General features: G+C 41.5%; 1 protein-coding gene and 1 pseudogene across 3 annotated transcripts in view; one reads left to right on the plus strand and one right to left on the minus strand.

Annotated features, from left to right (window-relative positions):
- Nucleotides 1–226: 226 nt before the first annotated feature.
- MOS4 (modifier of snc1,4) overlaps nucleotides 227–13390 on the minus strand; it is a 112210-nt gene continuing 99046 nt past the window's right edge. The window contains exon 7 of one of the 3 annotated variants that reach the window (XM_087692492.1): nucleotides 227–684. The gene's annotated coding sequence lies outside the window, so the exon portion shown is untranslated. Of the gene's footprint in view, nucleotides 1341–3207; nucleotides 3746–13390 lie in introns of those variants that run through there. The other 2 variants (XM_087692489.1, XM_087692490.1) reach the window with 2 other exon arrangements.
- On the plus strand, nucleotides 5854–12671 carry LOC148025388 (uncharacterized; annotated as a pseudogene).

Consider the following 13390-nt stretch of genomic DNA (forward strand, 5'->3'; position numbering starts at 1 on the left):
CAAGAGTTAGAAAGCCTAAACTACAAACATCAGACTACATGATTTCATCTACAAGGTTAAACTGCACATTTCATAAGTTTCCAACTTCATGTAAAACTTGCTGTAAATTTAAGATAGTCTTGATTTCGAACAGCATTTTGAACAGCATTTCACTCGACGAAATACAAGATAGCATGATATTCAAAGAAAAGAAAAGGATTTGCATTAAAATATTAATGTTCTACTTAAAGTTTCTATTCTGCATGTGGTGATTTAAGTCTGCCAAATTGGGGATCATGTTTCAATATTTGTGGAAGGGCTTATACATGGTGAAACACATCTTCTGAAGTAAGATACATAGCTATGTGTTGGGAAAACAAATTAGGAAACTTCACAGGATGTGTATCCAAGTCATCTTTTGTCCATGATAGAAGGACTGGTAAGAGTTGCAAGACAAATGTAGTGAAGCAGAGCTTTTCCATAAACCCACGATGCAACTATGAAGTATGATTGCAGTTTTCCCATATGCTTTTCCTCAGCATCTAAGGATCCATGTACCACTTTAACACATGCAATTTAATAGAATAATGGCTAGTGGAACACGTTCAAGCTCCCCTCGACTATGAACTGCTTCTCTGGAGGTGCTTGGCAGAGAGTTTTCTCAGTAGGCCACATGCCTTTGTTGTTTATGACAAACTCACCCAGCTGCTAGGCAATTTTGGCAAAGTCAGTTGCACAAATAAATCGGCCTTATTGTTTGAGAGACATCGAGACATAAATTTTACACTTTCTTCTGGACATTTAAGAGGCACAACTACTTGCACTGTCTGCCAACTGCAAACTAAGTTGGAACCTTTATAAGAGATGTAGATTTGTTGTATTTTCAGCAGCTTGACTCAGTTGTCAGTATGTTGCACCAATCAGGTGTTGATCAGTAAGTCCACTGTTTTTCAGATTGAGGATATCATCATTCCATATTGTATGTCCCCACAACAAAAACAAAGACATTCACACTTCCAATGAAGTGGGCCAAGAGATCCGACGACGTCTTTTACTTTGAAACACACCAACAGGGACCTAAACAAGCATCATCACCCTAAGAAGTGATGCAGCATATGTTACTTTACAAGTCTAATTGTTATCTGACAACTGCATATTGCAATGCACCCTGAGCATCAAACTTTCATCTTGTAAGTACCAACAATTACAAAAAGCATAAGACAGCTCAGAGAGACCTCGGCAAAGTTGACCCCAGTATTCATCACCAGACAAGGTTGAACCGGACTTGGTCATTAAGACTTGGGCCCTTGCATCTCAGACTTTCAAGTTCCACTTGCTCGTCTCCAAATCATTTCTCTGCTCTGCACCATGCAACGTTCGAAATAGAAAAAATGTTGTTGAATAAATAAAGATGTGGTTGCTTCAACAGAGAAACTAAATATATAAAGATGTGGTTGAAAATAGAAAAAAACCTTGTTGAATAAATAAAGATGAGGTTGCTTCAATGGAGAAACTAAATCTAAGCTATTGTAGCAACCAAGCTAGTCCAAGCATATCACATTCGTGCCAACCTGGCAACTGCACTAAAGCAGAGGGCAATGGTTCAAACATATGCATGTGTGACACCACTAGCTTATGGCCATTTCAAGCCTCATATGGCATATATACATCTAATGCTTTGGTAAAGCAATGCTAAAGAATATACCTTCACCACATGACATCTAACCAAAACTTTGGTGGTAGCTGCCTGTGTGAAAGTATACATTTGCCACCTTGCCATCTCCATAAGAGACCTATTCTTGTGTTCAGCCACACCATTCTGCTAACGTGTACATGGTGTAGTACCCTGATGTAATACCATGCTCAGCCATGAGAGCATTTCCTCAACATGTGTTCCCCCCCTCAATCAGTGTGGAGAGTGGCAAGCTTGCAAGCACTGCTATTTTCAACCATGGCCAAGAAGCCTTTACAGCACACAAAGGCTTCAAACTTATGCTTCACTGCATAGACCCAACAATGACGTTTTGAGACATCAATGAATGTAACAAAATGTAAGTATCCCTCAATGTATTGTATGCGCATGGGATCACAAAACATCACCGTGGACAAGCTGCAATTTATGATCACCTCGCATAGATCACCTTTTGGACAAAAAGCTTGATGCATTTTTCCAAGTATATATCCCTCACATTTTTTACTAGTGCTTTCAAAGTGAAAGATCAAGCACCATAACTTTAAGACGAAGCAAATTGTCATTGCCAAGATGACCAAACCAAATATGCCACAACTAAATGTCATCAACAACCTTGACATCACCTACTAAACCATCCACTAATGCTCTCCTCTCATAGGAATCCAGCCAATAGAGTCATGCTTGTTGCAACAATGTCATCCCCATCATTGTAATCATACATCTGCACCTATCCACATGAAAGTGAACCATAAAACCAGCACATGCAATGGCTAAAACTAAAAGCAAATTCTTCTTTATTCCAAGCACAAACAAGACATCCTTAAGCATATTGTACACCCAATTTATTGCAATAATAGTTTTCACCTATGCCTTTGATTGTAAAAGAAGTACTATTGGTAGAAATGGCACACCCATCTCCCTTGGGTGCATCTAGAAATGAGACAAACAGCCCACAAAATGAGGTAATGTGCTTTGAAGCACCACCATTGTCAACATACATTTATCTTTGGCTTTAGCCATGAATAGACACTCCCATGCATATCGTTCTTCATCTTTGTGCCATCTGCGCAATATCTTTGTTAAAGTTCAGCATATATCCAAGCAAGCTATATGTGCTTATGCATCCTTCGCATTGTTTTGTATTTTCAGCAGTAGTCATGCCCCATTGCTTCATTCTTTGCAATGGCCATGCACTTTCGGTATCCCTCTATGAGATGGTCATTTATACTGCAATAACTGCATATTTTCTTATTCTCACCCTTGTCCTCATTGACATGAAATGGATGGGACTGCCATAGTTATCACGTACAAAAGGTACAATATCGTATGGTTCGATAAAATATAGTACTAAATGGTACCTTAAAATTTTAATAAGATAATGTGATATTATTGCCAACCCAAAAAAAAACTACTCGCTTATTTTGGACCATAGATGATAAAAAAACGTATTTAAAGCCAAAATAGCAATGCCATTAGAGTATGCAAGATGAATACATAAGAGTGACAAGCCAAAACATGTAAGGTGTATGTTGCACGGACAACAATTTACAAGTAGATAGATGGGAGTGGATTACATCACATCATACATCAATCATATACAAAAGGGGCAATTAGTTTGTACTAAAAATGTAATTTTTTATACTAAATCATGCAAATACATATGGTATTGTACCATACGGATCTGTTTGTACCATGTACAAATGCAACCATAGGGTCTGGCTTGCCCTTTGCCTTTGCACCTAATATGCCTGATCCCCATGACCATACACTCTCATGATTAACTCGAGATTGCTCTTCTTCCAATAGTGAAGAGACCAACTCACCAAATGAGTAAACATTACCATTATCCGTAGTTAACAAATGAAAAGCAATGGCAAAGTTTTAATATAAATTGGGCAAATCACCCACAACTCTAGATACTAGAGATGCATTTGGAACGATCTCATCAATGTTTGCCAACCATTCCTTGAGGTTCTTGATCCTCATGACGTAGGTATCCACAGAACCTCCCTCAATCATGTGCTCAATCTCGAGTTGCTTATGTAAGTAGGCCACACCCGCTTCATTACATACCTAATACAAAGAGATAAGTGCATCTATAAAGAAATGCTCAAATACAGAATACAAACAGTGTAGCACAAAGACAATGAACACAAAAGAAGAACGAAATCTGAATAATGAATAAGTACAATGCCCAATGCAGTAACCACACTATGCAAAGGTAAAATACTAACCCCTAAACTTTTGTGTCTCTAGGACCAAGGCAGAGACTATGCGTAGAAGAGTGTGTCATACTCTACCTGATCCCAAAACACAACAAGCAAACTCCAAGAATATCTACAGCAACAAACCCAACTCTATGATGGCCAGATCAATAACAAATTGGCAAGAAGAGGCTAGAACAACAAATGTCATGAGGACATGAATTTTTTGTGCTTTGCTTAGCATTTGATTAAAAGTTAATCAAATGTGCTAATGTGACTTGCACATGTGAGGTGCAAGTCAATTATTTCAGTGTGAGACCCAAGACTCCGAAATATTAGTTGATGCATACTTCGATTAGGGAAGGAGGTCAAAGGATCTCAATTGCACTCCATCTATTTGCAATAAAAGTTAAAGAAATAACGCAAAGGACACCAATTTTGGGGCCAACAGGCTGTCCATTGTCCAAGATTAAAGCGGTACAGTGTGCATTTTCAATTTACTTGAATTTTATGCTTGCTGTAATTAGTGCTTATTTAGGTTATTTACCACTCTATCTGAGGAGAAAGGCTAGTTTCAGCAAAATGCAGCAAAGGCCATTGATGTGGCAGCTGGATGATGTAAATCAATTGAACACATAAAATTTGATGATATGGCAGACTGGTTTAAATAGCAAAATGCAACATGCAAACTACAAAACGTATACACATAGTTGTCCTCGCGATGGAAGCAAGTTGTAAACAAACACCAAAAGCAACACCGGACATAGTAGCAAAGAAACGTGTTTCTTTGCTTTTGAAACTTACCAAACGTTTCGTAAAATACGAAACGTTTCTTTGCATAACAACATGGAGAGGGGAAAACCCAAAAGAAAAACATGAGTTAGTCTATAAAAAAACAAAGGTTAATGTTAGTCTATGGTCAATGGACAAAAAAAAAAAAGCAAAAGAAATCAAAAGAAACGTACCTTTCATGACTTGTCGCATGTACAGCCTGTCATGCCTCCCGTCTCACTCACCTATCCAGCTCCGTTTGCCCCATTGATTGTTCGCTTCTACCCTGCCGACGGTCGACAGTTCCACCCCAAATCCTCCACCTGTTCGATTCTGTGCCTGTTTGCCCCATTGACTATCCACTTCTGCCCCGCTGACCGTCAACAATCCCATGCTGGCTCCTCTGCCTGTTCGCTTCTGCGTCTGCCCACTTCTACCCTGTCAATAGTTCTATGCCAGGTCCTACGCCTGTTGTCTCGCTTGTACTGTCTCATTTCTGTAACTCCCGCCCCCCACTATCCAGTTGACATCTGCCTTCTCAGCCACCATCTTCCCTCTCTTCTTTCTCCCCTCCTCTTCCCTATCCTCTTCCTTCTCTTCTACCCTCTTCTTCTCACGAACCACAATGGGACATCCTAAATTTGCAGGATGGGCAGAGGTGGAGGTTATCACGGATAAATGTAAAAATTGGGCCTCCAGTGGGTCAAAGATATGTAGGTGCAAGCATTGCAGCAATGTTTACAAAGGAAGTGCTCCACGGTTGAAAGCCCATCTCTTGAATATTCTCGAGCAAGGGACCACTGCTTGTAATGGTGACATCCCAGACAATGTGATTGTTGCGGTGGGCAGAGATCTAGAGGCCTTCCATCGAGCAAAAAGATCTCGGTTGGGAATTGAAAGAGAAGAGGAAAATGTTCATATGAGACAGCCCCTTCTACAAATTCATCTCCCAATGTTGGGTCATCTAGAGCTACAACAACTCAGCTACATCCTACCACATCTCCCTCTCAAAATGCCAATGTAAGTGCAGATGTATCTCAACTCTCTAATTCTCAAAGCATGCTTACCAAACACAAGGGGAAGAAAGGGACATTGGAAAAAAGTTGGCTGACTTTGAAGCATGAAAAGGCTAGAAGGACCATTAGGCAATACTTTTTTGAATGTAATGTGCCATTTGATCATGCACGAAAACCATCCTTCATCAATATGTTGAGTGCAGTGGCAGAGACAAGTGAGACCTTCAAGCCTTCACACAAAGGAGTTGAAGGCGGAAGTGTCAGACATTGAGAGGGAGTTGGAGCCTTTCAAGACTGCATGGGTGAAGTATGGATGTACCATACTACGTGATGGATGGTCTGATACCAAATGATGCCCTCTTATTAATATCTTGGTTTCTTATTGTCTTGGCACTACCTTCTTGACGAGCATAGATGGCTCGGCAAAGGCTCAGACAGCACAATATATCTATGAGCAGTTGAGAGCTGCGATTGTGGAGGTTGGCCCTGCAAAGGTGGTATCAGTGATAACAGATAATGCAATCAATCGCAAACTAGCAAGATCTTATGTAGAGAGGGACTTTCCACACATTTGTTGGGTACCATGTGCATCACACTCTCTTGATCTTCTTACTGAGGACATAGGGAAGCTTGGATGGGTGGTTGATGTGATAAAGAAGGCTGAATTTTTAGTGAATTTTGTATGCCGCAAGCAACATAACCTTGGTATTTTTAGGGCCAATTGTGATATAGAGTTGACAAAGCCTTGTAGTACAAGATTTGCCTATCTTTTCATTGTTCTACAAAAGTTGGATTGGATTCAAACGCATGATTGTTGATTCTAGGCAAGGTTGTCAGGTACGAAAGGTACGGTACGATAAAATACGGTACTAATTGATACCTTATGATTTTATAAAGTACGATACGATATTAGTACGAAAAAAAATACAAAAACTTGGTTATTTTGGATTATAGATAATAGAACACATGTTTAGAGCTGAAATAGCAATGTCACTTGAGTTAATAGGATGAATACATGAGGATAACAAGGAAAAGCCTCATGCACAACATGCGCAATGCGCTACTAGAAGACATATGGGAGTGTGTATGTAATACATCAAACTTCAAAGAACAAAGCAAAGTTTAGGGTGGATGGACAAACAAGCTCTTCATTCTTTTGTGTGTGTGTGAGACGAGAGAGAGAGAGAGAGGCTTGGCAGTCAGTTTGGAGAGAGAGAGAGAGAGAGAGAGAGAGAGAGGGATGCTCTTGGAATTGCATACTCATCTTGAAAGTTGGGAGGGAGAGAGAGAGAGAGAGAAAGACAGAGAGAGAGAGAGAGAGAGAGAGTGTGTGTGTGTGTGTGTGTGTGTGTGTGTGTGTGTGTGACTTGGAATTATGATAATAAACATAAGGCTTAGGAGTTGGAAGATATTGTATGGTCTAGTCTTTAGAGACCAAAAATAGCCTGTTTTTTGGTACGAAATGGTACAGATACGTACCCTACAGTATGGTACGAACTGTACGGAACGAACGAGTACGTACGTAGTGCGAATGCAACTATGATTCTAGGTGGCTTGCATGGCCTAAAAGGGAGACTCCCAAGGGAGTCTTGTTTGAGGATCTCATCCATGAGGCCAGCTTCTGGCACGATGCAAAGGCGATCGTCGAGCTCATGGAGCCTCTCATTGTTGCCTTGCGGCTTTCTGACCCAGAGGGGTGCACCATGGGACTCATCTATTGTCAAAAGATGACATATCAGCGAGACAGTAGGGTTTGCGGGGAGAAACACGGAGTGAACTCGGCAAACATGAAGAAGAGAATAAAAGAGAGAAGAAACTCTGATGAATGGAATGATGAAGTCCTGAATCATGGAGTGAATGTGATACAAGGGAACAAGGGTGCTGTAGCACAAGGAAGATGATGAAGACGGCCACGAACCACGAACCGCAATGTCCTCTTGAAGGGTTGTGAGGGTAGCGGAGAGGCTGGAGAGAAGAGGTGACGGACTGAATGAATCAACCGTAAGAAATGAATGAGAGAGTAGCCTATAAATAGGCACAGTCAATCTAGGAAGGCGCCCCTTTTTGGGGCTACAAAACCTAAACGCAAAACACAGAAACGCAAAAACGCAAACTGCAGGTGAAGGGTGAAGGGTTTCTCAACACCCCCTCTCAGACCCAAAAAGGGAAACAAAAGAAGAGTGAGATGGAGATGCAATGCTACATGCTGAAGAATGCTCATGCAGCAGGTGCCACTTGGACAATGTCCCTCGTGGGAAATTTGTTCACTTGCCCAAGCGCCCTAGTACAAAGATGATGAAAACATGCAGTGCATAGAAGGAATGTTGAACTTTGTGTGGTGGCGAGAACCATAAGAATATGCCTGTACTCGATCTCGGGAGATAGCTTCATGTTGACCAAGTGACCAAGGCAAGAAGATGTAGAGGATCCCTAGGATCCAAGATTTCCACTGGAAAGGGAACCTCCAGTAAAGACCAGTAGACAGAGTGAACTGGAGAATCCGAAACTCAACCTTGAGAGAGAAGCCACTAGCTCCGTCCATCCATGCGAGAAGGAATACGAAGGCCTCGTCACCAAGTCGCGGTTGAACCTCCGAGATCCCGATCTAGGTGGTACCTGAAGATCCTGGGTATCAGTAGAATAGATGACTGGTCGAAGACAGCCACCCTAAGAAAGTAGAGGATGGGTGAAAAACTTCATGCGGAGTAGGTTCCCCCTCTGAGATGAGAGGTGGAGGGGCCCCCGCTGAAGTCATAGAAAAAGTAGATGCCTCCTTTGAGGGCAAAGAAATAACATCCCCCTTTGAAGTAGATAGGGAATCCAAAACTCATGGATCACGGACTCCGAAATGTCTAATGACGAAGGAAGTGCCATCGGTCGCGCCGAAGAAGATATCTGGAGTGCCGAAGAGCTCCCAGAGGTAGCCTCTCGAACCTGAGTAGTCGAGGGTGGGAAAGGGTGCGGCTCAAAATGAGTAAGCGGTGGGCAACAATTGCTGTCTCTTAGTGGAGTGGACTGGGTAGCCGAATAAAAGGAAGGACTCGAGTAGCCATCGTCTCTCAAAGAAGCGGACTGACGAGGAGACAATATCAAACAATCACTGTCTCTCGATGGAGCGGACTGCAGAACCACGGGCCATGATAGCCATTGTACTCGAAAATAGGTGGGAGAAGATTGCCGCTGGCATTGCAACGATCTCCAGGAGGTTGTAGCGCCAATCAATTCTCCATGTGCTCGAAAAGACGTAGTACGCATCGGATGCGTCTTATGGCCTTGAGCATTGTACTCTGATAGCCGATGCAGAACGATCTCTGTGGCCCAGAAAGGAGAGGTGGCACAAGGAGTGCCTGGTGGAAGATGCATATACTCCGAGGGGGTAGGAAGCAAAGGTCGAAGTCGGCAAGCATCGGTGGTGTGTCCAGTGATGCCACAGTAGGAGCACCCAGTAGTCTGGACATCTGTTGGTAAAGAAGCCATGGATACCAGTGTGCCTTGTTGAAGAAGGAAGACGTCAGCCACCATGAACAACGAACCGCAATGTCCGCCTCAAGGGGTGTGAGGGCAGTGTGAAGCACGAACCGCAATGTCCGCCTCAAGGAGTAGGAGGGCAGTGGAAGGGCTGAAAGTGAGCTGCGAATGGGAGGAGGATGCAACCAACAATAAGAGATTTGCAACCAATAGAAAAACGCAGGTGAGGAGAGAGAAAGACTAAAAACGCAGGAAGCAGGTGAGAAAAGACTAAAAACGCAGGCAGGACAGCCTATAAGAGAGAGAAAGACTAAAAACGTAGCAGCAAGACTGTGATGACATGGCAGGCTGTACAGCAGCAGGTCTGCACAGGAACAACAGTCACTTGGCTAGAATTAGATCCAAACTACGTGAAGAGGGCTAGAAATCAGGTGCCAACTGATAGAGACAGCAATGGACAGCTTCGGCTGAGATGTCCTCCGCAAACAGGGTGTGGGCAGCAAGCTGAAACACCTGAAATATGCAAAAACGAGATTTTGATGCAACGGAAGAAGAAGAGAAGTGGAAGCCGAATCCGCCATCAGTCTTTGCCTTCACTGGAGTGGAGGATCTTTGCTGCTATTTGGGCAGATCCAGCTCTAATATCATGTCAAAAGATGACCTACCAGCGAGACAGTAGGGTTTGCGGGGAGGAACACGAAGTAAACTCGCTAAACATGGAGAAGAGAATAAAAGAGAGAAGAAACTCTGATGAATGGAATGATGAAGTCCTGAATCATGGAGTGGATGTGATACAAGGGAACAAGGGTGCTGTAGCACAAGGAAGATGATGAAGACAGTCACGAACCACAAACCGCAATGTCCTCCTGAAGGGGTGTGAGGGTAGTGGAGAGGCTAGAGAGAAGAGGTGATGGACTGAATGAATCAGTCGTAAGGAATGAATGAGAGAGTGGCCTATAAATAAGCACAGTCAGTCTAGGATGGCGCCCCTTTTTGGGGCTACAAACCCTAAATGCAAAACGCAAAAACGCAAACTGCGGGTGAAGGGTGAAGGGTTTCTCAACATCTATGAGTTCATGGACAAAGTTGGTGGTGCCTTTGATACATGTACACTTATCTCACGCCCTAGGTAGAAATCTTTATTCTCAAGCTCTTGGTCCATTTTGTATTTTAATTTTTAATTGTCCATTATTCAAATTTCAATGGACTTTGTTGACAACTTATTGCTTGGAACTAATCTTTCTATTCACTTGCAGAATGGATAAAATCAAGGAGATATGACACAATAGATGGGATTGGTTTCATCGCCCAATTCATACTGTTGCTCACATCTTGCATCCTTATTGGAAGAACGAGGGGCAAAAGCATGATGCCAAGCTCAACTCAAGATGGACTTCTTATCTTTGCAAAGTGGAGCAAAATCTTGTGTTGCAGGACATAATTGAGGGGCACCTTGTGGCATATAGAGATCCTCTTGACCCTCACTTAGGAAGTGCACGGGCTAGCATTCAAGATTCACAACTCAAGCCTGTTACTTGGTGGGAGAAGTATAGTAACTCATGCTCCCAACTTCAACGTATTGCCTCAAGGATTCTCTCACAAGATTGTTCATTAGGAGCTTGTGAGAGAAATTAGAGTTTACTTGCAGTCATACACACAAAGAAAAGAAATTGTTTATCTCCTAAGCAACTCAAGCATCTAGTTTATGTGAATTCAAATTTAAAGCTTCTCCGCAAAAGACAAAATTGTAAGGGATCAAATGAGATCAACCCCAACTCCTTCAAGGTGGAAATTCGCTTAGAAGAATTGATTCATCCTACACATGAGGATGATGAGGTGTGGGCCTTGCTTGCAGCAGAGAGAGCACAGTTTTGGCATGAGACAAGTTCTAGGGCCAAGGATACTGATGCGTCAATTCCAGCAAAACATTCCAACAGGATGGTAGCAAGTAGTGCTCGAGCTAGTATCATAAATGACACAGAGAGAATGATTGGAGTATGAGTGAGGAGAATGAGCATGGGGATGATGATGGTGATGATGGTGGCGATGGTGATGAGGATGAGTCTAAGTAGTGACTCATGAGTCATAACTCATGAGGGTTCATGATTTTGGATTAAAATCTAGAGTCTTACCTTTTTGGGATTTTGTCAATTAGTCAGTGTAGTGTCCATGGATCATTATTGTTTGGACAATTCATTATATGACTCTAGTTTCATTTACGAGTTATCTATGATGTATCATGATTCATTTTGGATTTTGACATTTTGTCATTTTGTAACTCATTTTGAAATAAGAATCATGATATTGCCGCTTCACCCATTTTACATTGCTATTTGCACAAAGGCTATGTAAAATATCTATTCCAATTTTCTTTATATGATATGTATGAATCAATGATCATGATGTTTAAGGTTTGATTATAGTATAGCTTATTCAAAGATTAATCTTTGAAAATAGTCAACAATGGATTATGGATCATGGATGTGTAACGTGTTATTCTGAATCGATTGTATTGTTTCATGTTTTATCACTTTTGCTCAATTCACTCATTTTTGTTGAAGAGAGAGTTCCATAGAGATTTAAAACCTCTTTCCCTAGTTTAAATCTACTAAGAAACCCTTTCTAAAAAAATCTCATGTTTCTTATTTTACCCCCTCTCAAAAGAAACTTGCGAAACATATTTTTAATGTTTCGTTTCTAAACATTCAGACGTTTCTAGCTTCTATGGCACCGAACTGGACGGCAAGTGCCTAATGAAAGAAAGCAGTAGGCAACAACTCGAACTGAGATATCCTCCGCAAACGAGGGTGTGGACAATAGAGAAAAGGCACCTGCAAAAAAGGACTATATTGGCGCTAGTCCATTTTTTTTTTTAATTCCCAAGGCATCCCACCCTAAAGCAGCCAAAGCTTCCTGCAAAGGGTGCATTGCAACTAGACTTGCTCCTCAAATAGGGTGGTAAATAACCTGAATTAACACTAATTACAACAAGTATGAAATTCACATAAACTAAAATGTGCACTTTATCTCTTAATTCTCAAACAATGGACAACCAATTGGCCCCAAAACTAGGACCCCTTTTGGTTTGCTTGGGGATTGGCCTCCACCCTACACCTTGAAAGACAGATTCAGTCCCCCAATCAAATATTGGATGGCTGGCCTCTTGAATCTTCCTGAAATTCCTCAATTTCAATGCCTATAATTTCGAGCATCTCAAGGTGGCTGTCAAATCCTAATTTATGCTATAAATTAGGGTTTATAACAAATATTTTTTAATATCTCCAGCTCGGATAACTCAAATGTCTAGATTCTTCTGAAATAACTTGAGAGATGCCTAGAGGATGAGAGAAAATGTTGTAGAGCGAAATTTTAGAGTTAATTTGTACTTTAAATTAGGGTTTACAAGAGAGATTTTCCAATATCTCCACCTTTGATGACTCAAATGTCTAGATTTGAAGAGATAACTTGAGAGGTGGCCACAGGATGAGAGAGAATAATATAGAGAGCGAAATTTCAAAGTTTCATCGCAAAGAAGGCTGAAAAACTATTGTTGCCTTGCTCAAACAACCATGAAATCTATCACCTACAACTTAGGACCACCAGCGGGCTGCTCTCCCCTCTTGTATGCTGTCACCTGCACCAAAAGAACCTTGAGATGCTGTCATTTGCACCTATACGGCTCCAAATTGTTGTCCCCCTACTGTAGGACTAGTTCCGGTAACTGCAAATCACATCGGCAACATCTACTTGCTCTCTAACCTCTTTTTCTCTCACAATGGCTGCAATAAACTTTCACCAGCTCCCAAAAACGTTTTTTACACTTGTATGGGCAAGTGTCACAAGAACATGAAATTCTCAAATGCTTTTTGCTGATAACATTCGATTAAGTTACTAATCAAATGTGCAAGGTTATTTAGCACACGTGATGCACATGGTAGTTATGTCATGGTAACATGCCAAGGACCCATAGGATATAGTGGGTGTCAAAGACAAAAGTTGTGAGGATCACTCCAGGTTATAAATGGCCTGGCCAATTTTATTATGGATAGGCACATTTAATTTTGGATAGGGTCAAAAGTGCTAAAATTTTCAAAATTATTAGTTTTAAAAATTAATTTGATGGTTGGATAATGCTGAAAACTGGGTTAAAAGGCTGCCACTTGGCAAAAATAAATATGAAAATGAGAAAACGTTTTTGGACCTGATTTTAGCCATTCAAATCAGTTTTCACCCCAGAGAGAGAGAGAGAGAGAGAAAGA

The sequence above is a fragment of the Lygodium microphyllum genome, chromosome 14 (genome assembly GCF_053477565.2).
Source record: "Lygodium microphyllum isolate KBCC chromosome 14, Lygodium_microphyllum_v1.1.10, whole genome shotgun sequence".
NCBI lineage: Eukaryota > Viridiplantae > Streptophyta > Polypodiopsida > Schizaeales > Lygodiaceae > Lygodium > Lygodium microphyllum.